Source organism: Bos grunniens, chromosome 10, assembly GCF_055505025.1.
Source record: "Bos grunniens cultivar Pamir isolate PY7600 chromosome 10, Bosgru_T2T1.0, whole genome shotgun sequence".
NCBI lineage: Eukaryota > Metazoa > Chordata > Mammalia > Artiodactyla > Bovidae > Bos > Bos grunniens.
In genome coordinates this window covers 87,266,498-87,292,879 of record NC_141174.1, presented here as the reverse complement: position 1 = coordinate 87,292,879, position 26,382 = coordinate 87,266,498, and the positions used below count along the sequence as shown (strand labels likewise).

The 26,382-nt window shown below is 37.4% G+C and overlaps 1 protein-coding gene across 5 annotated transcripts in view; it reads left to right on the top strand.

Annotated features, from left to right (window-relative positions):
* Positions 1-26,382, top strand: part of PIAS1 (protein inhibitor of activated STAT 1) — a 127,922-nt gene that overhangs the window by 51,434 nt on the left and 50,106 nt on the right. The gene's annotated exons all lie outside the window — the stretch shown is intronic.

The following is a 26,382-nucleotide window of genomic DNA, read 5'->3' as shown; positions in this document are numbered from 1 at the left end:
CTTTTAAAGTGTACAATTCATTGGTTTCAGTATATTCCCAGAGTTGTGCAACTATCACCACTGTCAGTGTTGGAACATCTTCATCACCCTGAAAAGAGACTTTATACTCATTAAAAGTCACTCTCCAGTCCCAACTCCCCAGCCCCTGGAACTACTAATGCAGTTTCTGTCTTTATGGATTTGCCTAATGTTTTCAAGGTTCATTCATGTTATAGCATGTTTCAGTGCTTCATTCTTTTTTATAGGAAAATAGTATTTCATTGTACCACATTTTTAAAATTCATCAGTTGATGGACATTTGGGTTGTTTCTATTTTTTCAGTATTATGAATAAAGCTTATGACTATTCATATACATGTTTTTATATGGACATATGTTGTCGGTTTTATTTAGAAGTGGAAATACTGGGTGACTCTGTCTAACCTTTGAATAACTGCCAGACGGTTTTCCAAAGGAGTTGTGCCATTTTACAGTCTCACCAGTGATATTTGAGGGTTCTTATTTCCCCACATTCTTGCTGCTGCTGCTAAGTCGCTTCAGTCATGTCTGACTCTATGCGACCCCATAGACGGCAGTGCACCAGGCTCCCCCGTCCCTAGGATTCTCCAGGCAAGAACACTGGAGTGGGTTGCCATTTCCTTCTCCAATGCATGAAAGTGAAAGTGAAGTCGCTCAGTCATGTCCGACTCTTCGCTACCCCATGGACTGCAGCCTACCAAGCTCCTCCGCCCATGAGATTTTCCAGGCAAGAGTACTGGAGTGAGATGCCATCACCTTCTCCAACATTCTTGCTAGCGCTTGTTATTGTCTTTTTGGTTATAACCAACCTAGTGGGTATGAAGTGGTATCTCCTTGAGGCAGTTTTTCCTCTTGTAAATAACAAGCATCTAGCTGGCTTTTTAGCAGCTTCCCAGATGGCTCAGTGGTAAAGAATCTGCCTACCAGTGCAGGAGATGCATGTTCAGTTCTTGGGTTGGGAAGATCTGCTGGAGAAGGTAATAGTGACCCACTCCAGTATTCTTGCCCAGAGAATCCCATGGACAGAGGAGCCTGGCTGGCTGTGGTCTCTAGGGTTGCAAAGAGTCATACACAACTGAAGCAACTTAGCATGCACACACTGTTATATTTGGTCTTTGTTCTGCCATCTTTGTTTCGTTAAGTAGTTACTATTTAAAGTTCTGTTTTTGTTGTTGTTTAGTTGCTAAATCATGTCAGACTCTTTTGCACCCTTGTGGGCTGTAGCATGCTGGGCTCCTCTGTCCATGGGATTTCCCAGGCAAGAATACTGGAGTGAGCTGCCATTTCCTCCTCCAGGGAATCTTCCTGACTCAGGGATTGAACCTGCATTGGCAAGTGGATTCTTTACCACTGAACCACTAGAGAAGCCAATTTTAGTTTACCAAACACTTTTAAATCTAAGTTTTCTTAACAGCTTTGTTAATTTTTCAGTGTAATCAATGTGTCTTTCTTCTTTCCCCCACTTTGTTAACTTATTGGTTGATTTATTTTATCAGAAGTATGTTGATGGCTATTTCTTCAAAGTTTATATTAACAGTTGGAAGTTTACATGACAGTCATTGACAGAAGCATTTTCCTCATTGCATGATAAGAGTAGAAATCTTGATAGATTCAATAATTATGGTTATAAAAGAATTGCTGTCAAATGGAGAAATAGACATTCACTTTAGTGCTTTATTTCAGATTATTTTGAGAGGTCTCTATAGAACCTAAAAGCTAACAAGGAGTTTTTCAACTCCAAAGTAGGTGGATTGGGGACTAGAAAATCTGACAAATTTATTGTGAATTGAGTTAAAGTGCAACCAGAAGAGGTGAGCTGTAACAATATTTAGCATGTCAAATTGCAATTTTATCCATTTAGCAGATTAGGAAATTCATATTTTCAAGTTCACTTAGGGTGTGAATTGTTAACTTCCTTTTTAATAGAAATAATACATTATTCTTTAAGTAATAGCCTTGATGGTATAACTTGTATTTCTGCTTAAGATTGAAATTTCTCTAGAATTCATCCCATGGTTACTTTTAGATAAAGTAAAACAGCTCATGTGTTTGTATTTATCTTTTATATGTTCAAGTGTAATCTTATGCTTTGTGTAGATTTTGGTGTGCTTTTGAAGTAAATTTAAAACCAAGATTGTATTTCTATATGTGATTTTTTTTTCATATTCTTACCTTCCCACCATAAGACCTGGATTTGCTAAATCAAAAGACTGTTTAAAGAATGACACTTGGTGTGATTAGAATTAAAGTGCTGGAGCTTTTACTACCTAATGAGTAATCTATATCAGCCTTTCTGTGTCTGCAGCTTGCTTCTACTTTGCTCCCCAATCTAGCATTGCATCTCTTTTGACCCCCTTTATGCTTTTAGAGTAACTTCTGAAATGTGTTTTAACTTTTATAAAATGAAGCTATAGTTCTTAATAATAGTTATATCTCTTATTGCCCTACATGTGTTAGATTTGCTATATAAAATTGGAGGATAGACACTTAATTTTTTTGATACCTAAAAAATCATTCACACTGTTAACCATTTTACCCTTTAAAAAGTGATAATTATCAGTCTCATTCAGTTCTTCAACTGAAGGTCATTGCAGAGCATACTTTTTCTGCTGTAAGCAAACTACAGTTTAGATACTGATTCAATTAAAGGTGATACCTATTTTTCCAGCTGATTTATTTTAATACTCTTAATTTGCATACATAGACATTTGCATACAAGAATATGTGTAAGAGAATGCACTCATATGCACCCAGAGTTCAAAAGAGTAGGAGAAATGAAAATGTTTACTTTAGAAATATTAAACTATTTGCATCCCCCTTTCTCCTCCAAGCTTAAACATGATGGTTAAACACCTATTTCTGTGCCCATGAGGACAGTAACCTTTGCTTCTAGGCCTTCTGGGTTTTCTGAATGGGGGGTTTGTGGTACAGGAAGGTCAACTTGAGGAGCAGGAAGAAACTGTTCTCTTAACCCATGTGCAAAACGGGCAAAGACCAAATTTCAGTGGAAGTAAGTTTGTTTTTGGCATCTTCCCATTTGTCTTTCTTCATGCTTCTCCCACCTCCTTCTGCCTTCTTCTTGGGTGTCTACTCTTTTTAGCTCCTTACTGTGGCATTTTTTCCAGGCCTGCAGATGTACCTCTTATTAACTTCCACAAGACTCCTTCATTTTCTTTCCAAAGTCTGTAAAATAAGAAAACAGTCTCATCTATAGAGCAAAGGGAATTGGTTCTACAAGTCAGTGGATTATTAGCCTGACTACTGAGAGTTCCTGAAATTCTCTGTTACAATAGTGTGCCATATTTAAATAGATACACAGCACAGTAAGCTTTCTTCCAGCATTGGATCAGATTGCTGTTTCATTGGTTGAACAGAGATGAAATTGGCTTATGTTTTGGGTCATGTTTTGTGAAAAATTTTTACTGGATCTTTAAAACATGAGCATCATAATGAGCTTAGTGAGGTGCTCTTGTTAGGAGAGGTAGAGACTGACCTAGGGAAACACTCTTCTGCTTAACTGGGGACTGTAGTGAGACAGAATCTCTGGCATTATTTTTGATTATTTGGCACCTTAGGAGAGCAGTGGTTTTTGAGCAAGGAGCTGAATCTAAGAAGCCCACTTTGGTTTGAGCATTCTTCTCAATCAACTCCATTAATCTTGATATCATGATATTTCCACGTTTGAACCCATAGGTTCTCTGCTTAGGAATGGGAGTCCAGGGTAGTGATAGCTATTTGTACATGTTTAGTGTTAATCGTGTTACTCACTCAGTCATGTCTGACTCTTTGCAACCCCATGGACTGTGTAGCCCGCTAGGCTCCTCTGTCCACAGAACTCTCCAGGCAAGAATACTGGAGTGGGTTGCCATTTCCTTCTCCAGGAAGGAAATGTACTTGTTTGCTTTTTGTAATTTTAAGTATTTGTTAGAAATTATCCAGTGACTTATAGCTGGTTTCCCTCTGATCACTATTCATGGCAAATATGCTTGGATATTGGGCTCACTTGCCACCACCTTCACCACATGAATTCTCTTAATCCTTATCAGAAGGAAATTCCATTTCTTCCTGCAGGAAAGTAAACGTAATAGTTTGTAAGATTGAGTTCTCTTCAGCAATATATTTCAAGAGTATAAATCAGTATTTACCCAAATGCCTGGAATTTCTAGTTTGTCTGTTATAAATGTAAAATCAGTTACGGGTAAATGTTGCTAAATGTCTAATATTAAATTACAGTCTTTGGAACCTTTTCTGGGCTTACGAATATAGGTTGCTACTCAGATTTTAATATTTTGCCCTTCTACTTCATTTACGAAAGGATAGTATAGCATGACTTTGAAAATGACTGTTAAACTGTATCTAAATTCAAGTATACAACTAATAGTAACATATGATGACAAATAAGGTGGCTAACATAAACAAGAAAAAAAGTTCATGGTAAATCCTTAATGCTTGTATTTACTGGAGAAAATACACAATTAAGAAAACAGCTAAGTGTACAGTCATTGTGTTTCAGTCTGTACTACCAGATCGTTACTGAAAGATTATTTAAAGTAATTTCCCTTTCTAGTGTATAGTTGTGTAACTGGAAACTTCTAGCTACTTTTATGCAAGAACTCTTTTTTAATATATATGCAAGAATTCTTACACAGGAATACCAGTAGAAAATCAGCTGTTTGGAGCTGTTAGAACTAATTAAGAGTTCAGCATGAGAGTGAATTAAAAACTTACTGTGAAAAAAATCAGTATTCTTACTACAAGTGATACAAAAAGTCCACCTAAAACTGGCATAAATGTAAAAACTAATCCATTAGTTTATGTAACCAAAGAAGAAGAGGCTTGATGCTCAGCTCAGTGACATCAGCATGATCCTTCTCTTAACCCTGTACTTCCCTTGTCAGCTTCTACCCCCATTGCCTTGCTCCTCATTATGGCAAAATTCCTTGAACAAGTCTTCTGTAGTCTCTGTCTCCAATTCCTCTTTTTCCATTCTCCTGTAAGCTCACTCCAGTAATGCTTTTGTTCCAGTCACTCCACTGAAACTTTCTTTGTCAGGAAGATTTTGATGCCAAAGCCCATGCATAGTTCATTCTCAGTCCCCAGCTTACTTAATCTATTAGCAGCATTTGACTCAGTTAATCAAGTTCTCCTGCTTACAGCACTTTAGTCACTGAACAGAGTAGTCTAGGACACAACTCTGTTTCTTGGTTTTCCTTTTGTCTTGCTGGTCATTTCTTCTTACACTTGTTTTCTTTTTCTTTAAATTTTTTTAATTGGAGTATAGTTGGTTTACAATGTTGTGCTAGTTTCTGCTGTATAGCAAAGTGAATCAGCCATATGTGTATGCATATATTTACTCTCTTCTAGATGCCATTCCCCGCCCTGTTGGTCATCACAGAGTAATGAATAGAGTTCTCTGTGTTACACAGTAGGTTCTTTTTAGACATCTTTTGTCTACAGTAGTGTATATATCCGGAGAAGGCAATGGCACCCCACTCCAGTACTCTTGCCTAGAAAATCCCATGGACGGAGGAGCCTGGGGGGCTGCAGTCCATGGGGTCGCTAAGAGTTGGACATGACTGAGCGACTTCACTTTCACTTTTCACTTTGCTGCATTGGAGAAGGAAATGGCAACCCACTCCAGTGTTCTTGTCTGGAGAATCCCAGGGACAGAGGAGCCTGGTGGGCTGCCGTCTATGGGGTCACACAGAGTTGGACACGACTGAAGCAACTTAGCAACAGCAGTAAGTGATATTGAACATCTTGTGCCTCTTGGCCATCTGTATGTCTTCTATACTTTTCTTATCCCAGACCTCTTTGCTATCTGCATTTCCTTGATAATTCTATCTAGTCTCAAGGCTTTAAATAGTAACTAAACGTAAATAAATGATTCTAAGATTGTATCTGTAGCCAAGTTCTCTCTGAGTTCCAGAGTCTTATCCAACTGCCCATATAAAATTACTGTTCAGATGTCTATCTCAACCTTAATATGTCCAGCAGTGATTTTTTGTTCTTCCTTTTAAAACAAATTTGACCCACAGTCATCTTGGTTAAGGGCACCTTCCATCTGCCTCGATGGTCAGGCTAAAATCTTTAGAGTCATCCTGGATTCTTCTTATTCATTATAGTGTAAGTAAGTAAGTGAACACACATTCGGTTGTGTCCGACTCTTTGTGACCCCATGGACTATACAGTCCGTGGAATTCTCCAGGCCAGAGTATTGGAGTGGATAGCCTTTCCCTTCTCCAGGGGATCGTCCCAACCCAGGAATTGAACCAGGGTCTCCTGCATTGCAGGTAAATTCTTTACCAGCTGAACTACCAGGGAAGTACACTCCAGAATTCTTAGGATCTAGTCATCTCTTCTTACCCATCTGGTATCATCATTTACTAGTATTCTGTTTAATTTGGCTCTGACTACAGTGACTTTCCTGCTATTCTTCAGATGCACTGTATGCTCTTATCCTGGGCCTTGGCATGGGTGTTTTTTTAACCTGGAATGCTGTTACCAAGATATTCACATGGCTATCTCCTTCAGTTCCTTTAAGCCAAGTTATTAATATTTTTAAATGACTTACCCAGACTACCCTATTTAAAATTCCATCTCATTCTTTCTAATCCCTGTTACCCTGTCTTATTTTTTCATAATGTTTACTACTTTTTGACATACTTCATTATGATGTCATTTATTATCTTTCTTTTCCTATTAGAATATAAGTGCATTAAGGGCAGAGGTTTTGGTTTCTTCTTCATTAATTATCCCAAGCACCTAGCATTATGTCTTATACATGTTAGATGCTCAATAAATATTGTTGAATGAATGTTTGTGTAACAGATCTGTTTCATGTTATTTTGTGACTCTTGCTTCCTTGCTGTTGGTTTCCTTTTTTTTTAGTCATTATGTAGTTCCCAGCAGTTCCTGGAATCCTTCCAGATTCAAATCTAGCCCAAAAGAGAAAAAGTCTTTGTCGCAGTATTCCCAGGAAAAAGTCGTGAGGTTCACTATGATTTAACTACTTTAAATGCCATGTCCTACCCTTGACCGATCAACCCTGCAGGGGAATGCAGTGTACTTTCACCCTAGACTTTGATCATATGCTCCATTCTGAGACTGGAAGAAAGTCACAAATAAAAATATCTGTTGGGGGAATGGAAGCTGCTGAGTACAAGAAATGTCTACTAGCTTTTGTACCACTGTTTTACAAAATGTGATTGTTAGATACTGGTTCCATGGCATGTCAGTAGGTGTTCTGTGACTGTCTCCCATTAATTTTGGAAACTTAAATTTTGTAAAACTTTGTTATTGCAGAATTTCTTGGGGTTTTAAATATAATAATGTACTCTATGAATCTCTAAGTAAGATATGTTTTATGCAACAATTCCCAGAATTCTTTGAACATGGAACCCTTTTCTCTCAAGAACAGCTCATGGTATATTCTCACGGCCCACACAAGGAGAAATACTGTTATGTTTGCTAAGAACTAGTTAGGGAAAAAAAAAAACTAGTTAGAACATGCAGCAACAGCAAGAAAAAAAATATAAAGGAATACTCATCAAATTTACAGGATTTGTTAGAAGAAAAAATGTTTATGACTCCACAAAGACTTTATATAGAAAAACACAGTCCTTTGAAAGATGTCTGTTCTCAATAAATTTAGTGTAGTTGTACTTGTAAATCCAATGTAATAGAGAAGGGAGTGACGGGAAGAGAAAGAGTGCTTTATCAAATGGCTTTCCGAGTTCCTTTGTGTTGTAGTTTTTTTTGATTGCAGGAAAGGGTAATACTTCAGGCCACCTCAGAAAGGTTTATTGTGAGGCTATATAAGAATTAAAACCAGAATTAGAAAGTTATTGATTATGTACTTTGTATGGTTACGTTTATCCCCTCCCTCTGTGGCACCTCTTTCTCTTTCTAAGCATCTATTTTGTTTGCCTCCCACTGCAGGTAGCTTTTGGAGACCTTCTGTGTCCACACTCCAAATCCTGAAAGAAGCTAGTTTGAATTGATTTTAGTTAATATGTTGCTAATGGATGAATTCCTTCAGGCATAGTCATTTTATGGCCAGTGGATAGGCTACCCCTGGGAAAATTATGCTCCCTGTTGCTGTCAATGACTGTCCAGTATAGAAAACAGCCTAAAGCTGCTTTCCTGGTAGAAGGCATGGGCTGGGAAGGTTCAGCCAGGAGAGAAAGATGGTTGTGGTAGGTAACATGACTGAAATGTGTAGTATAATTTAGAAGAAATAAGAATAGAGGAATTCTGAAAAAGATGTGTATGGCATACGACAATAAAAATATACTGCCTATAGGAATGGCAAAGGTATAGTAATTAAAGCTGTGGAACTGATGCCTGAATAAGTAGTTAATGAAGTAGAAATACAATTCTAAAACAACATAAAAGTGAAATTTCTAATTAGTGGCATAAATTGGATATTAAATTCTTCAGAATTACCTAATTAACCACTAAAAGTAAAATTCCTACCTTCCAACTTGTCAGAATAATATCAAAATGGTTTAAAGGTTTAAATGCTTAAAAATGAAACTGTAGTGAGGTCAGAGAGGAATATAAGTTACATTTAAATAAATGAATAAATATGCATTACATGGGATAAAAATATGTAAATAATATTGGAGTTAGGAAGGAGTTTTTCTTCAGGAAAAAAAGCATTAATTGTGAGGACTCAAAAAAATTTTTTATTACATTAAATGGCAAAATAAAGCAAGGGAAAATATTTACTACATAGGATCATATTATAAATCTTTGCTATATGAAAGACTTATAAATAATTTGTGTATGGACAGAAGTGCTTAATTTTACCAGCCATCAGACAGTGTTACCTAGTTCATACACGCTGGAGACTGTTTAATCTTATTCTCTCACAACACACTATTTTCTCTCACACAGCTATTCTTCCATTCTCTTTGCTGATGATTTCACGTATTTCTTCTTTACCAAGAAAAAGGAACCAGTCAAAAATTAACTTCTAAAAGTTCCCACCATCACAAGTAACTTATACACACCTACCTGCATCTCTGCCCATATGCTGTATGTGATTTTTGTGTGACTCTGGGTGAATTCTTTGATCTCTGAACTAAGACCAATCTTTACACTTGTCCTTTAGATCCCATTCACTTCCTTATTCAAGGACATTGCTTATTAATTCTTCCTTCTCTCTCCTATGTCATCAGTGTTTTTTTTGTTTGTTTTTTGCCTGTGTACTAGATCATTCCTTTAATATACAATTTTGTGCTAACTTTCCAGTCTTAGAAAACTACTGTTCTCCTAATTTTCCTCCTGGTATACCCCCATTTTTTTTTCCTTCACCACAAAATTCCTTGCCAGCAGTGTTTCAATTCACTGTCTCTTGATTTCTTTCCTCCCTTTTATGTCATGAATCCTTTCCAAGTAGATTTTCACTTAACCCATGCCAAAGAAACCACTGTTATCTAGGTCATCAGTGACCATTATGACAGTAAAAGCAAATCATTTCTCAGTTTTGAGGCATTGAAAGAGTGGCTCATAACATAAAGCCAAAAAGGGTATGAAAAGTAGTCAGCTTAGAGTAGCCAAAGAAATGCAAATTAAAGACAATAAGATGTTTTTCATCTAGTGCCCAGTGTTGGCAGGGAACTCTCATATACCACTTACTTATGCAAGTGAACAGCATTTCTGGAAGCAGTTTGGGCAGTTGTACAAAAGCTTTAAAAATATGTATATCTTTTGACCCACCTCTTCCTTTTCTAAGAGCGTATGTCCTAAGGAAATAAAGATCACACAAATGTGTATGCACACTCGCCATGGAAGAGGAAAGGATTCATCAAGGAGTAGTTTCCAAAAGGAAAAAATTGGAAACAACCTGACGGGGAAAATTGAAAACAACTGAAATACCTACCCTAACAATGGGCGATTGGTTACATTACCACATTTCTGTGTAATAGCATACCATGCAGCCGCTGAAAATGGTGACAGAAGGAGGTTTGTTGACCTGGAAAGATTTTTATTATACATTTAACTGCGAAAAGTATTTAGAGCAATTTTTATGGAAAACACTGTGTATATTACACTCTTGAATGTACATACACCCAACAATGAAATGCTTGTTGTTCTTATTCAGTTGCCAAGTCATGTGCAACTCTTCGTGACCCCATGGACTGCAGCATGCCAGGCTTCCCTGGCCCCGCCTTCTCCCGGAGTTTGCCCAAGTTCATGTCCATGGAATCAGTGATGCCATCTAACCATCTCATCTTCTGTTGTCCCCTTCTACCTTCAGTCTTTTCCAGCATCAGGGTCTTTTCCGATGAATCAAGTGTTCGCATCAGGTGACCAAAGTATTGGAGCTTCAGATTTAGCATCAGAATGCTTGGAAGAATGTATTCCAAATGTGTTTTAGCTATCAAGTAGCAGAATTTTGTTTTTTTCCTAACTTCAGTTCAGTTCAGTCGCTCAGTCGTGTCCGACTCTTTGCGACTCCATGAATCGCAGCACGCCAGGCCTCCCTGTCCATCAGCAACTCCTGGAGTTTACTTAAACTCACGTCCATTGAGTCGGTGATGCCATCTAGCCATCTCATCCTCTGTCGTCCCCTTCTCCTCCTGCCCCCAATCCCTCCCAGCATCAGAGTCTTTTCCAATGAGTCAGCTCTTCGCATGAGGTGGCCAAACTTTCCTAACTTAGATTGATTGTATTCCCAACATCAGAAAAAGAAGAAAATGAAAAACTTTTGCAAAAGAAAAAACCCACCTTTCCAATGATAGTCTTCTTCCTTTTTCTGTTTTTGCATTTAAACATTGAGCATCAAACTTGGTTCATAACTGGCTGGCTTGGTTTGACCCAGTCTTTTTTCTTAAACCCCACTGGACTTAAATAGCCTGATGGCCTGTCAGCTGTGAAAGAATAGATAGGCCAGATATAATATTTACCGTACTTTTAGTTCTAAAGTTATTCAGGGGTCTCTGTAGGCTCATTGGATCTAAGTCTTTCGGGAGACCAGCTAACTAATTCAGTAAACTGAGAAATTATAAAGACAAATAGAACAGGTAGAGTTAAATTCCAGAGGAGAAAGATGATGAAAGCATAGTAAGCTTACTGAAAATGAATTTATTAGGAACCTACAATTAGGATGTGACAAAATGAAATCAAAGGCTTTTACACAGCTAGAGTCCATTACGGAGAAGGCAATGGCCCCCCACTCCAGTACTCTTGCCTGGAAAATCCCATGGATGGAGGAGCCTGGTAGGCTGCAGTCCACGGGGTCACTAAGAGTCAGACATGACTGAGCAACTTCACTTTCACTTTTCACTGTCATGCATTGGAGAAGGAAATGGCAACCCACTCCAGTGTTCTTGCCTGGAGAATCCCAGGGATGGGGGAGCCTGATGGGCTGCCGTCTATGGAGTCACACAGAGTCGGACATGACTGAAGTGACTTAGCAGAGTCCATTAGAATTGCATGTTCCAATGTTCTTTTCCACTTCTTAGTACTTTCTGTTCTATATAAGTGGAAAAATTCATGTCTAGCTTTTGTTGTCCCTCCCAAAGAACTTTAGTCAAATTTTGTTGTGAAATACTTGCCATCCTAAAATTCTTAAAATCTTGCAATAAAACATAGCTGTATGTTTAATGCGTATGTATGATATTATATTGGTTTCTATGTAAGATAAAACATTATTATAAAAGCAGTACATATTTAATATGGAAAAAATTTTAAGTTACAAAGTAATTAGTTTTGCTGCCTCTTTTGATCTTTCAATGCATATATATTTGTCTATATATATAAATTCTACTTATGCTGTACATTTCAAGTTTATATCTTGCCTTTTTTACCTTAATATTTTATGACTGTGTTCTTAGATCTTTATATTTTGTTTGCTTAAAGTATTTCCCATATTAAGGATAGTAAGTTTGTTGATTTGTTATATGCCTTTTGTTGGGGAACAGATTTTTGCAATCTTACGTTTTAATGGTAGTTAGCAGCCTAATGATGAAATTATGTAGTTTTAGGTATATTTTTAAAAATTACCCAGTTGTCCAGGTTTTTGTTTTTTAAGTAAACCAATATGCTCATTAAAGATTTTGTGACTGATGTTTGTAGATAGGTACTTAAGTTTCACTTTCCCCAAGACAGCGAGAAATATTCTATAACAGAAAGATGACTATTTTTAGCTTTTCTTTCTGCTGGTGAGGTGGAATTACGAATATTTTTAGAGCAGTTGAAAGTACAACCACTTAGATTAGCTCAGTGTTTCTATCATCAGAATCTCAATAACTGTTTATTTTATGTATCTAGGTTTTACCTTCCATGTGTTTATGTAAATTGCCACATGATTCTTCTTTCTGTTTTTAGTCTAGTTCATCGCTCTATGGAACAATGTTTTAAAAAATGAAGTTTCCAAAACCTTAACCTTTTCTCTGCACATTTTATATATTGAATGATAATTATATTCTGGTTATTATGAGCAATGCTTTTCTTTCTTACGATTGAAACAGAAGTTAATACTTACGGGGAGATTATTGAAAATCTTTTCCTTTGAGTACAGTATGCCCTTAATATTCTCAAGAGATATCCTCCACAACCTTTGTAGGTAACTTCACTAGGACGTTTCATCCTTTCTCTAAATCGGTGTATAGAAAAGGTGGAAATCTGAATGACTCTCTTTACCGTCTACAAGAGCTACTGACAAGTATACAAAAATTTAGGCCACATTGAGAGGTTGAGTTATTACCCAGGACGCTCATCCTACATCCTGAAAACACTCATATTAAACACTTAGCAAAATTTCAAGTTATAGAACTTTGAAGGTCTTTAAGATTGCTTATAATAATTCAAAACAGAAGGATAATTAGTTCAGAAGTCTGAGATATTAATTTCTTATTGCAGTTATGAAAACAAACATCCATATTTAAGTATTAAAATCAGTAGCCATTCATACCTGAATCTGTTGCAATCACATTCCACTGAAACAGGTCCAGCCAAGATCACCTATGACTTGCTAGGTATTAAGTCTAATTGTCAATTCTTATCCTGACTTCTGAGCATTTAACATTATCACTTTGAAATTCTGTCTTCCTTTGATATCAAGGACAACATTTCTTTCTGTTTTTCTTTCTGAATTTCTGGGCATTTATTCCTTGACTTGAGCCTTAAATTTGGTACAGGTTCTCCAAGGCTCTGTTGTTCATACCCCCTCACCATCTGCCCTTTTTTTGCATGTGGGTGTGTGTGTGCACCATTTTGCTTTACTTACTATTTTTTTAAACAACTTTATCCAAGTATCCCTGACATGCCATAAACTACACATACTTGAAAGGTACAATATAATACATTTTGCCTATGTGAAATTACCACCATAATAAAAATAATGAACATATCTATCACTCCCCAAAGTTTCCTCATCCCATTAGTAATGCCTCCCTGCTGCCCCTTCCATTCCCACCCAGCTCCTAGATTAGATGTTTTTTGTCACTATAGATCAGTTTGCATTTTCTAAAATTTTATAAATGGTATCATGAAATATATAATGGTTTTTTTTTTTTTGAAGTGGGTAGTGAGGTCTGATTTTTTTCTTATTCAAGATTATATTCTAAGGTTTATCTATGTTGTATTTATAGTTTATTGCTTTTTATTGCTGAGTGGTATTTCAGTGTGGATATAACACTATTCATTCACCCGTTGATAGATATTTGAGTTGTTTCCAGTTTTTGGCTGATGAGAACAAAGCTGCTATAAAAATCTGGGCTCAGAATTTGGGCTCAAATGATTATATGCTTATATTTTTCTTGGATAAATTACTTAGGAATGGAACGAGTGGGTCAGTGGATACAGGTTTAACTTAGTAAGCAACTGCTCAACTTTTTTTAAGTATTAGGTCATTTTACATTCTCACCTACAGCATATGAACTTTGCAGTTGCTCTCCATCCTTGTCAACACTTGATGTTATCATTTTAAAGATTGTTAGACATTCTAGCAGGTGTGTGTCTCTTTGTGGTTTTAATTTGCATTTCCCACAGACTAAGGATGTTGAACATCTTTTAATGTACTTTTTTGTCATCCATATATTTATCTTCTTTGGTGAGGCGTCTGTTTAGATCTGTTGCACATTGTAAATTTTGTTAGGTTGTTTGCTTTTTTGTTGGTGACTTTATGTAGAGTTCTTTATATATTCTGGCTGCAAGTCTTAGTGGATATGTGAGTTTTAAATATTTTCTCCCAGTCTGTGGCTTCTCTTTTCATTTTTTTTTTTAACAGTGTCTTTCTAAGAGCATAAGTTCTTAATTTTTATGAAGTTCAGTTCATCAATTAAAAAAAGCATTGTGCTTTGGGATTGTATCTCTAAAGAAATCTGTACCCTCAACTTACCCCTGGACTGGGAGTTTGGGATTAGCAGCTGCAAACTATTATACATAGAATGGCTTACAAAAAGGTCTTACTGAATAACACAGGGAATAAAGTGTCCTGTGATAAACCATAAGGGAAAAGAATATGAAAAAAATGTACATATATGTATAACTAAGTCATTTTGCTGTACAGCCAAAATTGAAACAACATGTAAATCAACTACAATAAAATACATTTTAAAAAATAGAAGTCTTTACCTAATCCAAGATCGCAAAGAATTTTTTTTTATGTGTTCTTCTAGATATTTTGTAGTTTTAGGTTTTTCATTTAGGTCTAGGACCTATTAATCTTTTTATTGTAATAATATACGGCCTTCCCAGGTGGCACAGAGGTAAAGAAATCCACCTGCCAATTCAGGAGACACAAGAGACACAGGTTGGATCCCTGGGTCAGGATGATCCCCTGGAATAGGAAATAGCAACCCATTCCAATATTCTCGCCTGGAAAATTCCATGGACGTAGGAGGCTGGTGGACTGCAGTACATGGGGTCACCAAGATTCGGACACAACTGAGCACACACAATATATATAATATAAACTAAATTTGTCGTTTTATCCCTTTTAAAGTATATAATTCAGTGTGTTTCATTATATTTATGATGTTGTTCAATGATTATAACTACATTTCCAAATTTATATCACCCTAAGCAGTAATTTTGTAGTCATTGAGCAGTAATTTCCCATTCCTCCTTCCCTACAGCCACTAGGAACCCCTAATCTACTTTGGGTCTCTGTGAATTTGCCTAATCTAGATACATAAGTGGAATCATGTAATATCTACCCTTTTCTGTCTGCCTTATTTCAACTTCTATTTTCAAGGTTTGTCCATGTGGTAGCATGTGTCACAAGTTTATCCTTTTAATGGCTGAATAATATATTCTGTGGTATAGATAAACCACATTTTGTTTATCCATTCATGTTGATGGACACCGTTTTTACCTTATGGCTATTGTGAATAAAGCTGTCGTGGACACTGGCATTTGGGTGTCTGAGTCCTTGCTTTCATTTCTTTGCTGTAGTATATACCTAAAAGTGGAGTTACTGAGTCTTAATGATAATTCTGTGTTTTACTCTTGGGGGAGCTGCCAAATTGTTTTCCACAGCATCTGCATCAGTGTATGAGGAGTTCCAGTTTTTCTGTATCCTCACCAACTCTTGTTGTTTTCTGTTTTGTTTTTAATGATAGCCATCCTGGTCAGTTTGAAGTGGTTCTGGTTTTGTGTACAGTAAGTCCCCTACATATGAACCTTCAAGTTGTGAACTTTCAAAGATGCGAATGTACGTTTGCATGTCCAGTCACGTAAGTTGGTTCACGTGTCTGGCATACATTGTCAAGTGCATGCTTCCTCTACAAATTGTTGTGTTTTTATGTACTTTACTGTGTAGAATACAGTAGTACGTATCTTTATATCAAGCCCAGGATGTCCAGAAGCAAGTGTAAAAGCAGTGGTGATGTAGCTGTTACTGCTCGGAAGTACCAAGTGATAACAAGGGAAACAAAAATGAAAATAATTGAGAGTGCAATGAGGTGAAAAGATGGTAGATGTCGCTTGTTCCTATAACATGAATCATTCAAGCATAGGCCCAATTCTAAAGAACATGGAGAAGATCATGGAACATGTGAAGTCTGCTGTGCTGGTGATAGTTGACAATAATATTGAAGAAGTGTGGAAAAGCAATGGAGGAGAGAGAGAAACTTCTCAGTGTGTGAATGCAAGATCAGCCTCAGCACTGAGTTTCAGCTCAGCTTAATGCTGACTTAATGAAAGCTCAAAGTCTTTATGAAGACTTGAAGTAAAAACATGGTGAGAAATCAGAGGGTGCATCTCTTAATGCCATCCATGGCTGGGAAAGACAGGGAACCCTGGTGTGCTGCAGTCCATGGGGTTGCAAAGATTCAGACATGACTTACCAACTGAACAACATGGCTGATTTCACCAGTTCAAGGCTAGAGCCAGCCTTCACAACGTAAAAGTAAGTGGCGAGGCAGCCATTGCAGATACAGTAGCTGCCTGGGAATTTCCTGAAATTCTAAAAGCTATTATTGATGAAGGCGAGTATTTACCTGAGCAGGTCTTTTTATGTGGATGAGACAGGACTATACTGGAAGAGGATCCAGACCAAAGTTACATCAGTAAGTAGGAAAAGTTGATGCCATGCTATACAGCAGCAATGCTAAGTCGCTTCAGTCGTGTCTGACTCTGTGCGACCCCATAGATGGCAGCCCACCAGGCTCCGCTGTCCCTGGGATTCTCCAGGCAAGAACACTGGAGTGGGTTGCCATTAGGCTAATTCTTGTTTGGTGGCAGTGGTTCCAGCTATGTGAAGCTGAAGCCTTTCTTGGTTTATTGTTCAGAGAACCCAGGAACCCTTAAAAGCATAGCCAAGGACTCTCTTCCTGTTGTATGAAAGAGTAACCCCAAAGCCTGGGTGCACAGGCCATTTTCCAGGACTGGTTTTTCTACCACTTTATCCTGGAGGTAGAGAAATATTGCCTGCAGAAGGATGTCCCATTCAGAATTCTTTTGCTGTTCAACAGTGCTCCAGGCCCTGTTCATGGACAACTTTCATGCCAACGTCAAAGTAGTGCATCTGCCACCAGATACTACGCATGGACCAGGGACTTAGAGCGACCATTGTGTCACACTTTTCGTCAGGCAGTAAAGGCGAGTGATGAATCAGGAACAGTCTCGCAACAATTTTGGAAGGACTGTAACATCTACAAGGCCTTAAATACCATTTACTTTGCTCGGCCTGAGGTTTCAGCTGTCATCATGAATGGAGTTTGGAAGAACCTTTTCCCACAGTTTGTTCATGATTTTCATGGATTTGAGAAGGTGGACGCAGAGTTCAAAGAGGTTGTCAGCAACTTAGTGACCCTCAGGGATAAGCTGGAGCTAGCTGCATTCCTTTTGTGTGGTCTGTGAAGTTTCTCTGCCATTTCTCTTCAGTCAGCCTGTGATCTGACAGATTTCTACAAATAGCCAATAACCCTCTCACCCTGCCCCCTCCTAAGGTGTGTAAAGTGTGTACACCTCTTTAAGTCTTGTAGTAGATGGCAGGTCACAGTCCCTACAGCTATAGTAGGGCGGAGGAATAGGGGATGATTGCTAGGTCTCTCACATAGCCCTCTCAGCATATTCGATAGACTCTTCATCAAGCATTCCTCCTGGTTGCTGTGAAGTGTCTGATCAGGTTTAAAGTTCTGAAATCATTAATTCTGATCTTTTTAAGAAATTTCTCCAGCTTAATGGTTGTTTTGGAGGAGGGAATAACTCCTGAAGCTTCCTGCTCTACCATTTTCTCTGTTGTTACTTATGATCTACTTTGTGTTAATTTTTACATATGGTGTACTGTATGATTCAAAGCACTTTTCCCCCCACTGCATATGGTTATCCAGTTGTTCTGACACCATTCATTGAAAAGACTATTCTTTTTCAACTAAGTTGCCTTTGTGCCTTTGTCAAAAATCAGTTGTTCACATATATGTGGGTATATTTCAAGATTCTCTACTCTGCTCCATAGATCTATTTTTTTTTTATCTTGACACCAGCATCACAGTGTCTTTGTTACTGTACCTTTATGATAAGTTTTGAAATCAAGTGGTGTTAGCCCTCTGCTGCTGCTGCTAAGTCGCTTCAGTCGTGTCCGACTCTGTGTGACCCCATAGACGGCAGCCCACTAGGCTCCGCTGTCCCTGGGATTCTCCAGGCAAGAACACTGGAGTGGGTTGCCATTTCCTTCTTCAGTGCATCAAAGTGAAAAGAGAAAGTGAAGTCTCCCAGTCATGTCTGACTCTTAGCGACCCCATGGACTGCAGCCTACCAGGCTCCTCTGTCCATGGGATTTTCCAGGCAAGAGTACTGGAGTGGGCTGCCATTGCCTTCTCCGCTTAGCTCTCTAGTTTTGTTCTTTTTCAGAGTTGTTTTAATTTCTTCTAGGTACTTTGCATTTCCATGTGAAGTTTAGAAGCACCTTGTCAATTTCTTTAAAAGGAAAAAAACAGCAAAAACTAGCTAGGATTTTGATTAGATTACATTGAATCTGTAGATCAGTTTGAAACAACTGGTATCTTAGCAGCATTGAGTCTTCTGATCCATAAACACTGTCTCTTCATTTATTTTGGTCCTTAATTTTTCTGAGCATTATTTAGCATTTTTCACTGCACAGGTCTAGTGCCTCTTTTGTTGGATTTATCCCTAAATATTTCATTTTGAGGGGATGCTACTGTAAATGTGTTTTTAAAATTTCAATTTCTTACTGTTTGCTGCTAATTTACAGAAATAACACAGATTTTATATTTTATTGTTACCTTACTGAACTCACTTATTCTAATACCTTTCTATGAGATTTTCTACATAGATCATCATATTGTCTGTGGATAGATGATTTTAGTTACTTTCCAATCCTGATGTTTTTTATTTCTTTTTCTTGCTTTATTGCACTGATAAGAATTGCCAGTACATTGTTGAATAGAAATGATAAATGGATATCACTGCCTTGTTTCTAATTCTTTAGTCTTTCATCTTTAAGTATAATGTTGACTATAGATTTTTCATAGAAATCATTTATTGGGATGAGAAAGTTCACATTTATACCTGCTTTGCTGAGAGCTTTTTTTAAAAATCAAGAATGTTGAATTTTTGTCAGATGCTTTTTCTAGATCTATTGAAATGATAATATGTTGTTTCTTCCTTAGTTTGTTAACCTAGTGACTTGAATGTTGAACCAACCCTGCATTCTTGGGATACGTCTCTGTTGGTTATGATATATTACCCTTTTTAAAATATAGTCATATAGTATAGTCATTTTTTATAGTCATATAGTCATTTTTTTTAACTTTAATATAATTGGATTGGATTTGCTAAAGTTGCGTCAAGAATGTTTGTATTTATGTTCATGAGAAGTAACAATGGTAGTTTTCTTTCAATGTATTTGTCTTGTTTTGGTACTGTAGTACTACTCTCTTCATGGAATGAGTTGAGAAATATTCTCTTTTTAATTTAGGGGCAAGAGTTTTAAAGTTGTCAGTTCAAGTCTGAAAGGTGTTCATGATATTCTTTTATATGCTTTTATTATCTATAGACTCTGTAGTGATGTCACTTCGTGTTTCTTACTCTTATTTGTGTCTTCTTTTCCTTAGTATTGCTAGAGGTTTATCAGTTTTATTGATCTTCAAAAGAAACTAGCTTCTGGTGTTGATTTTTCTTTTCTTTTTTTGGTTACAGAATGTTCTGTTATATGAATGCTTAGTCATTCTCCTATTGATTGATAGTTTGTGTAAGAATAATCTTAACGGAAACTCTGTGACTAATTTTTATGATAAAAATGCATTCTTGTGTGCTCAGTTGTGTCTGACTCTTAGTGACCCCATGGACTGTAGCCCACCAGATTTCTCTGTCCTTGGGATTTTCCCAGTAATAATACTGGAGTGGGTTGCCATTCCTCCTCCAGGGGATCTTATTGACCCAGGGACTGAACCTGTATCTCCTGCATTGGCAGGCAGATTCTTTACCACTGAGCCACCTGGGAATCCCATGATAAAAATGGTAAAACCTTAAGGATATGAATAAATGGACACAGGTACAGTACTCCAGCATAGAAAGATTAAAGATATAAAGATATCAGCTCTTAAAATAAGTCATGGGTATAATTTTACTCAAAATACCATTGAACTTTGAGAATCATGACAAAAGGATTCAGAAGTTCATCTTGATAAAACATTTGAGTTGATGTTAAAGTTCTGAAAAAAAGAATAAATGGAGAGAAACCTAATAGAAGACATCAAAATATAGTGAAACTGTAACAGTTTAAAAAATAGGGTGCCAGCACCAGGATAAAGAAGACCAATGAGAAAATAGCCTGGAAATGGAACGTGTTGGATATAAGGATTTAATATGATAAAGGAAGCACACATATCCATAAGGAAGAAAGATTATTTAATAAATAGTGTTAGTATAACTAAGCAAATAGGAGAAATAAAAATTTATATTTAAAAAAAAATCACATATTAAAATATGTTCCAGATGGATTTATAATTACATGGAAACAACAAGCCAAAGAAATGAATTGTGTACTGAATGAACCTAAGGAGGGAAACAATACAAATTAACAAAGGAAGTGATTGACAGATAAGACTACATAAAACTTAACTTTGAATTATCCAATAATATTGCCAAAATGAAAAAATGTAACAGACCAGGGGAAGTATTTTCAGCAAATTTCCAAGGTTAATATTTTTTTTTATGTATGAAACTCTATGCAAATGTAAAAATGGGCATAGGACAAGATTGGGCAATTAACTAAATAGGAAGTTGAAAACAGGAAAAAATTTTTCGATACAATTTAAACTACTAAGGAGTTACACAGACCTACCCATTAAATTAACAGCAACTCCCAGGCAGGCCAGAGTAAAACGCAATAAGTAGATGCACAAATTGGTAATGGTTTTATATATATATATATATATATATATATATATATATATATATAGTGTTACAAGTGTTTGAAAACCACTTTTGTGATAAAATTCATTTTAAAAGATCTCAATACTTTTTGACCCAGAAAACCCACATCTGGGAATTGATCCAAAGAAAATAATTACTACACCCCCCTTTCCAAAAAGCAAACATGTAAATCCTGTATACAGAGTTGTTTTCAAATAATGAAAACTTAGAAAACCTAAATGGCTAATCAAAGGAGTAATTACAATTTTCATATATCCCATAGATAGAATACAATGCAATAATTAAATATGGTAATAGAGATTATAATTGAAAATGTGATAAGAGTAATTTTTTTAAAGCAAGCTTTCAAATTATGTGGATAATTTAATTGGTAAGAAATATGTAGAAATGACAAGCAGTTATGATGAGGGTATAGTGGGACACTCTTTTCCTGTTTCCTGTGATCAAATATAATGCTGCTGCTGCTGCTAAGTCTCTTCAGTAGTGTCTGACTCTGTGCGACCCCATAAACGGCAGCCCACCAGGCTCGCCCGTCCCTGGGATTCTCCAGGCAAGCAAATATAATGCTGCTGCTGCTGCTGCTGCTAAGTCGCTTCAGTCGTGTCCGACTCTGTGCGACCCCATAAACGGCAGCCCACCAGGCTCCCCCGTCCCCGGGATTCTCCAGGCAAGCAAATATAATGCTAGTCTGTACTTAATAGAAGTACAACACTTTGATCAGGGAAGCTAATAGTCCTATGTTATGAGAAGAGCATGGGCTTTGGAAATGTGTAGATCTGAGTTCTAATTTGGGTTCTACTTACCTAGTATGAGGCCTTGACAGTTACATAACTACTTAGAACCTCAATTTCTAAATCTGAGGAAATAGTTGTTTATGGTTGTTGTGTGGATTAGTAATAGTATATTGCAGTTGTTGATAGAAATATTGTTCTTGTCATGTGACATCTGGAATAATGTCAGTCAGCTTAAAAGCAATCATAAATTTCAATGGCAAACAATGAAGAGTTATTTTTCACTTAGGCTACTTATTATCTGTGAATTGATTGTGGCTCTGCTCTAGTTCTCTCCACTTTAGAATCAAGGTAGACTAGAAGGAAAGATGTTGAAACCCAAGGACAGGTCTTAAAGGTCTGCTCTGAAGTGGTACACTTCCAGTCATATTTCATTGACCAAGGCAACAGTGACACTGTGTCATAATCCTCCTTTGGGGAATGGGTCAGCACAGAGGGGCAGCAAATATTTGGGAAAAATAATATATGCTATGACAAAGAGTGTGTTCAGTGCTGTTACTTTCAAAGTGTGATAGTCTGGTGTATGTCTGGAGGAGAAAGATCAGAATGGTGAGTAATTCTGAAATCCTGTCTGAAATGCAGTGGAAATAGTCAATGGAGAGAGTGGGGCACATTAATGCTGTCTAAAATATTTGAAGAGTGGCTATAACGGGCTATACTACATGACATCAATGGGTAGGAGTTAGAGCATTATGTTTTGATTCAGTGTAAGGTCATAAGGCACCCCACTCCCGTGCTCTTGCCTGGAGAATCCCATGGATGGAGGAGCCTGGTGGGCTGCAGTCCTTGGGGTCGCTGGGAGTCGGACACGGCTGAGCGACTTCACTTTCACTTTTCACTTTCATGCATTGGAAAAGGAAATGGCAACCCACTCCAGTGTTCTTGCCTGGAGAATCCCAGGGACGGGGGAGCCTGGTGGGCTGCCGTCTATGGGGTCACACAGAGTTGGACACGACTGAAGTGACTTAGCAGCAGCAGCAAGGTCATAAGGAGAAAGGGAGACAGAAAAGGAAATTCATGCTTTTAAAATATCTTACCTCATTTATATTTAAATAATCCTATGAGGGTTTTTGTGTTTGTGTATGTTAAGTATTGGGGAAAACAGTACCTAAGGTCATATGGCAAATAAGTGGTAAAACCTGTTTCAAATCCACGTCTGTGTGATCTCATCTCTCTCCCACTATACTTGCTACTCTGTTGGGCTGCAAGCTTTCTTACAATTACACTGTACATCACTAGTCATCTTCTGTCTGACAAGGTAATGACCACTCTTCCTTCATCTCTAAAATGTTTCAAAGTATATAAATGGAAGAATTGAAAGGAATGTTGAATTCCTGAATTTGAATTTAGATCAGTGGTCTGCAAGCTCATTTGATCATTTGTACCCTTTCAGAAAAATAATTTAGCATGTGCCATACAAGATTTGACATAAAATTTTAGGTATTTTTGTGAATTAGATTTTATGGAAAATCTAAGCATCTCTTAGATGCTTATCCTCAACATTGGAGGTCATTGTTTTGGATGATTTGTAAGGCTTACTTTTCAGTATAAGATTCCATGCTTCTGTTTGGCCTGAATTTTTCTGAAAGGAATAATGATAGCTTAATTAACTTTTAGAAAAAATTTTAAATGGTCTGTTACCTAAGACCAAAACTAAATTCACTGGCATTCATAACAAAATTAAACCTGAAAATCAAATAGTATGAAATATGGTTTTCCAGGTAACCAGTAATAATCCTGTGAACAGTCCAGTCTACTATTAATATATATAAAAGAGGATATAAAGGGGTTACTATTAAGTAATAAATCTGATTTCTACGTGTGGCTCAAAAAGCAACCTCGTTATTTTAGTTATATCTTTTCTAAGTCTGTGTGTGTATGTGTCCAAAACTTACTGTACTCATATATTCTAAAAGAATCTGAAATTTTGCCTAGAGAATATTATTTTTGATACTTGGAAACTTATTTTAGTACTGTTTTACAACAGAGCCAGAAATCTAAATCAGGCTAAGCCTACTGGACTAAAATTTTGAGAGAGACATATCCTAAGTCAGAAACAAAGAAGTTACTTTCATTGCCTGAAAGAGGAAACTGTTTGCTTTTCTACATTCTGGTCCTTGGTTATCTGCTTTTTGCCAAGTTGATATTTCATGATTAAGATAGCTTTCTGATTATCTTAACTGTTTCTTGGGGATAGAGTCTTTAAGAAAAAACTTTCCCAACATAGGCAAAACACTCCCTGACATAAATCACAGCAGGATCCTCTATGACCCACCTCTCAGAGTAATGGAAATAAAAGCAAAAATAAACAAATGGGACCTAATTAAACTTAAAAGCGTTTGCACAACAAAGGAAACTATAAGCAAGGTGAAAAGACAGCCTTCAGAATGGGAGAAAATAATAGCAAATGAAGCAACGGATAAAGAGTTAATCTCAAAAATATACAAGTAGCTCATGCAGCTCAACTCCAGAAAAATAAATGACCCAATCAAAAAATGGGCCAAAGAACTAAACAGACATTTCTCCAAAGAAGACATGTAGATGGCTAACAAACACATGAAAAGATGCTCAACATCACTCATTATCAGAGAAATGCAAATCAAAACCACAATGAGGTGCCATCTCACGCCGGTCAGAATGGCTGCTACCCAAAAGTCTACAAGCAATAAATGCTGGAGAGGGTGTGGTGAAAAGGGAACCCTCTTACACTGTTGGTGGGAATGCAAACTAGTACAGCCAATATGGAGAACAGTGTGGAGATTCCTTAAAAAACTGGAAACAGAACTGCTATACAACCCAGCAACGCCACTGCTGGGCATACACACTGAGGAAACCAGAATTGAAAGAGACACGTGTTCTCTTTCAGTGTTCATCGCAGCACTGTTTACAATAGCCAGGACATGGAAGCAACCTAGATGTCCATCGATGGATGAATGGATAAGAAAGGTGTGGTACATATACGCAATGGAATATTAATCAGCTACTAAAAAGAATACATTTGAATCAGTTCTAATGAGGTGGATGAAACTGGAGCCTATTATACAGAGTGAAGTAAGTCAGAGAAACACCAATACCGTATACTAACGCATATATATGGAATTTAGAAAGATGGTGATGATGACCCTATACACGCAACACCAAGAGACACAAATGTAAAGAACAAACTTCTGGACTCTGTGGGAGAAGGTGAGGGGGGTAATGATTTGAGAGAATAGCATTGAAACATGTATATTACTAAGTGTGAAATAGATTGCCAGTCCAGATTCAATGCATGAGACAGGGCGCTCAGGGCCGGTGCACTGGGATAACCCAGAGGGATGGGATGGGGAGGGAGGTGGGATAGGGGTTCAGGATGGAGGACAAATGTACACCCGTGGCTGATTCATGTCAATGTATGGCAAAAACCACTACAATATTTTAAAGTAATTAGCCTCTGATGAAAATAATTAAATTAATTTTTAAGAAGCTTTCCCAGATCACAGAAAGCAGAAATACAAATGTAGGCTTGGAAGAGATACTCCTGTCAGTTCAGTTCCGGTCAGTTCAGTTCAGTTCAATTCAGTCACTTAGTCATGTCCAACTCTTTGCGACCCCATGAATTGCAGCACGCCAGGCCTCCCTGTCCATCACCAACTCCCGGAGTTCACTCAGACTCACGTCCATCGAGTCAGTGATGCCATCCAGCCATCTCATCCTTTGTCGTCGCCTTCTCCTCCTGCCCCCAATCCCTCCCAGCATCAGAGTCTTTTCCAATGAGTCAACTCTTTGCATGAGGTGGCCAAAGTACTGGAGTTTCAGCTTCAGCATCATTCCTTCCAAAGAACACCCAGGACAGATATCCTTTAGAATGGACTGGTTGGATCTCCTTGCAGTCCAAGGGACTCTCAAGTGTCTTCTCCAACACCACAGTTCAAAAGCATCAATTCTTCGGCGCTCAGCTTTCTTCACAGTCCAACTCTCACATCCATACATGACCACTGGAAAAACCATAGCCTTGACTAGACGGACCTTTGTTGGCAAAGTAATGTCTCTGCTTTTGAATATGCTATCTAGGTTGGTCATTGACTTGAAATTGTAGATCCAACAGTACTCTTTTGGATTCCTTTCTCATTCATTTGTACAGCTTTTTTGGACATTTGTGCATGGTAGTTTTGGAGGAAGTGTTGCTTGCAGGTAAGAAATGGCCAACTTCAGCTACTTTTTCTGCACCAGTTTAAGTGGCCCGCAGGCTGGGAGTTCTTTGGTATGAAAAGTGATCCATTTGTTCTAGAAAATTATCCTGGAAAAGGACGGTTTAAATAATTTAATTTGCTATTCCTTCATTTTCAGTCTTTACTTCATTCAGCGATCATTTAGTGCTTCTTTGTGCAGAAATATAGCAAACAAGAAAGATATTTACCACTGATATCAAAATATATTCTTTTCTTTCCCCACCTCGCCTTCCTTCCTCTTCTCTCTATTCTCTTCTTTCCCTTCTTCGTGTAACTCCTTTCCTTTTTTGAGATAGTAACCACAGGCGAATTTTGAGGTCTGTTCATCTAAGGATAGGGCAAATTATATATGTTATTTATTTTATAAAAATTTAGTGGTATAGTTAGGTGGGGGGTGATAAAATTCTTAATTTGCCTTCAAGTCCAACTGTCATCTTACCTGGGCAGATCTCAAGGTGTATGTATACGTTTGTTACTTAGCTCAAAAATAATATGTTTGTTACT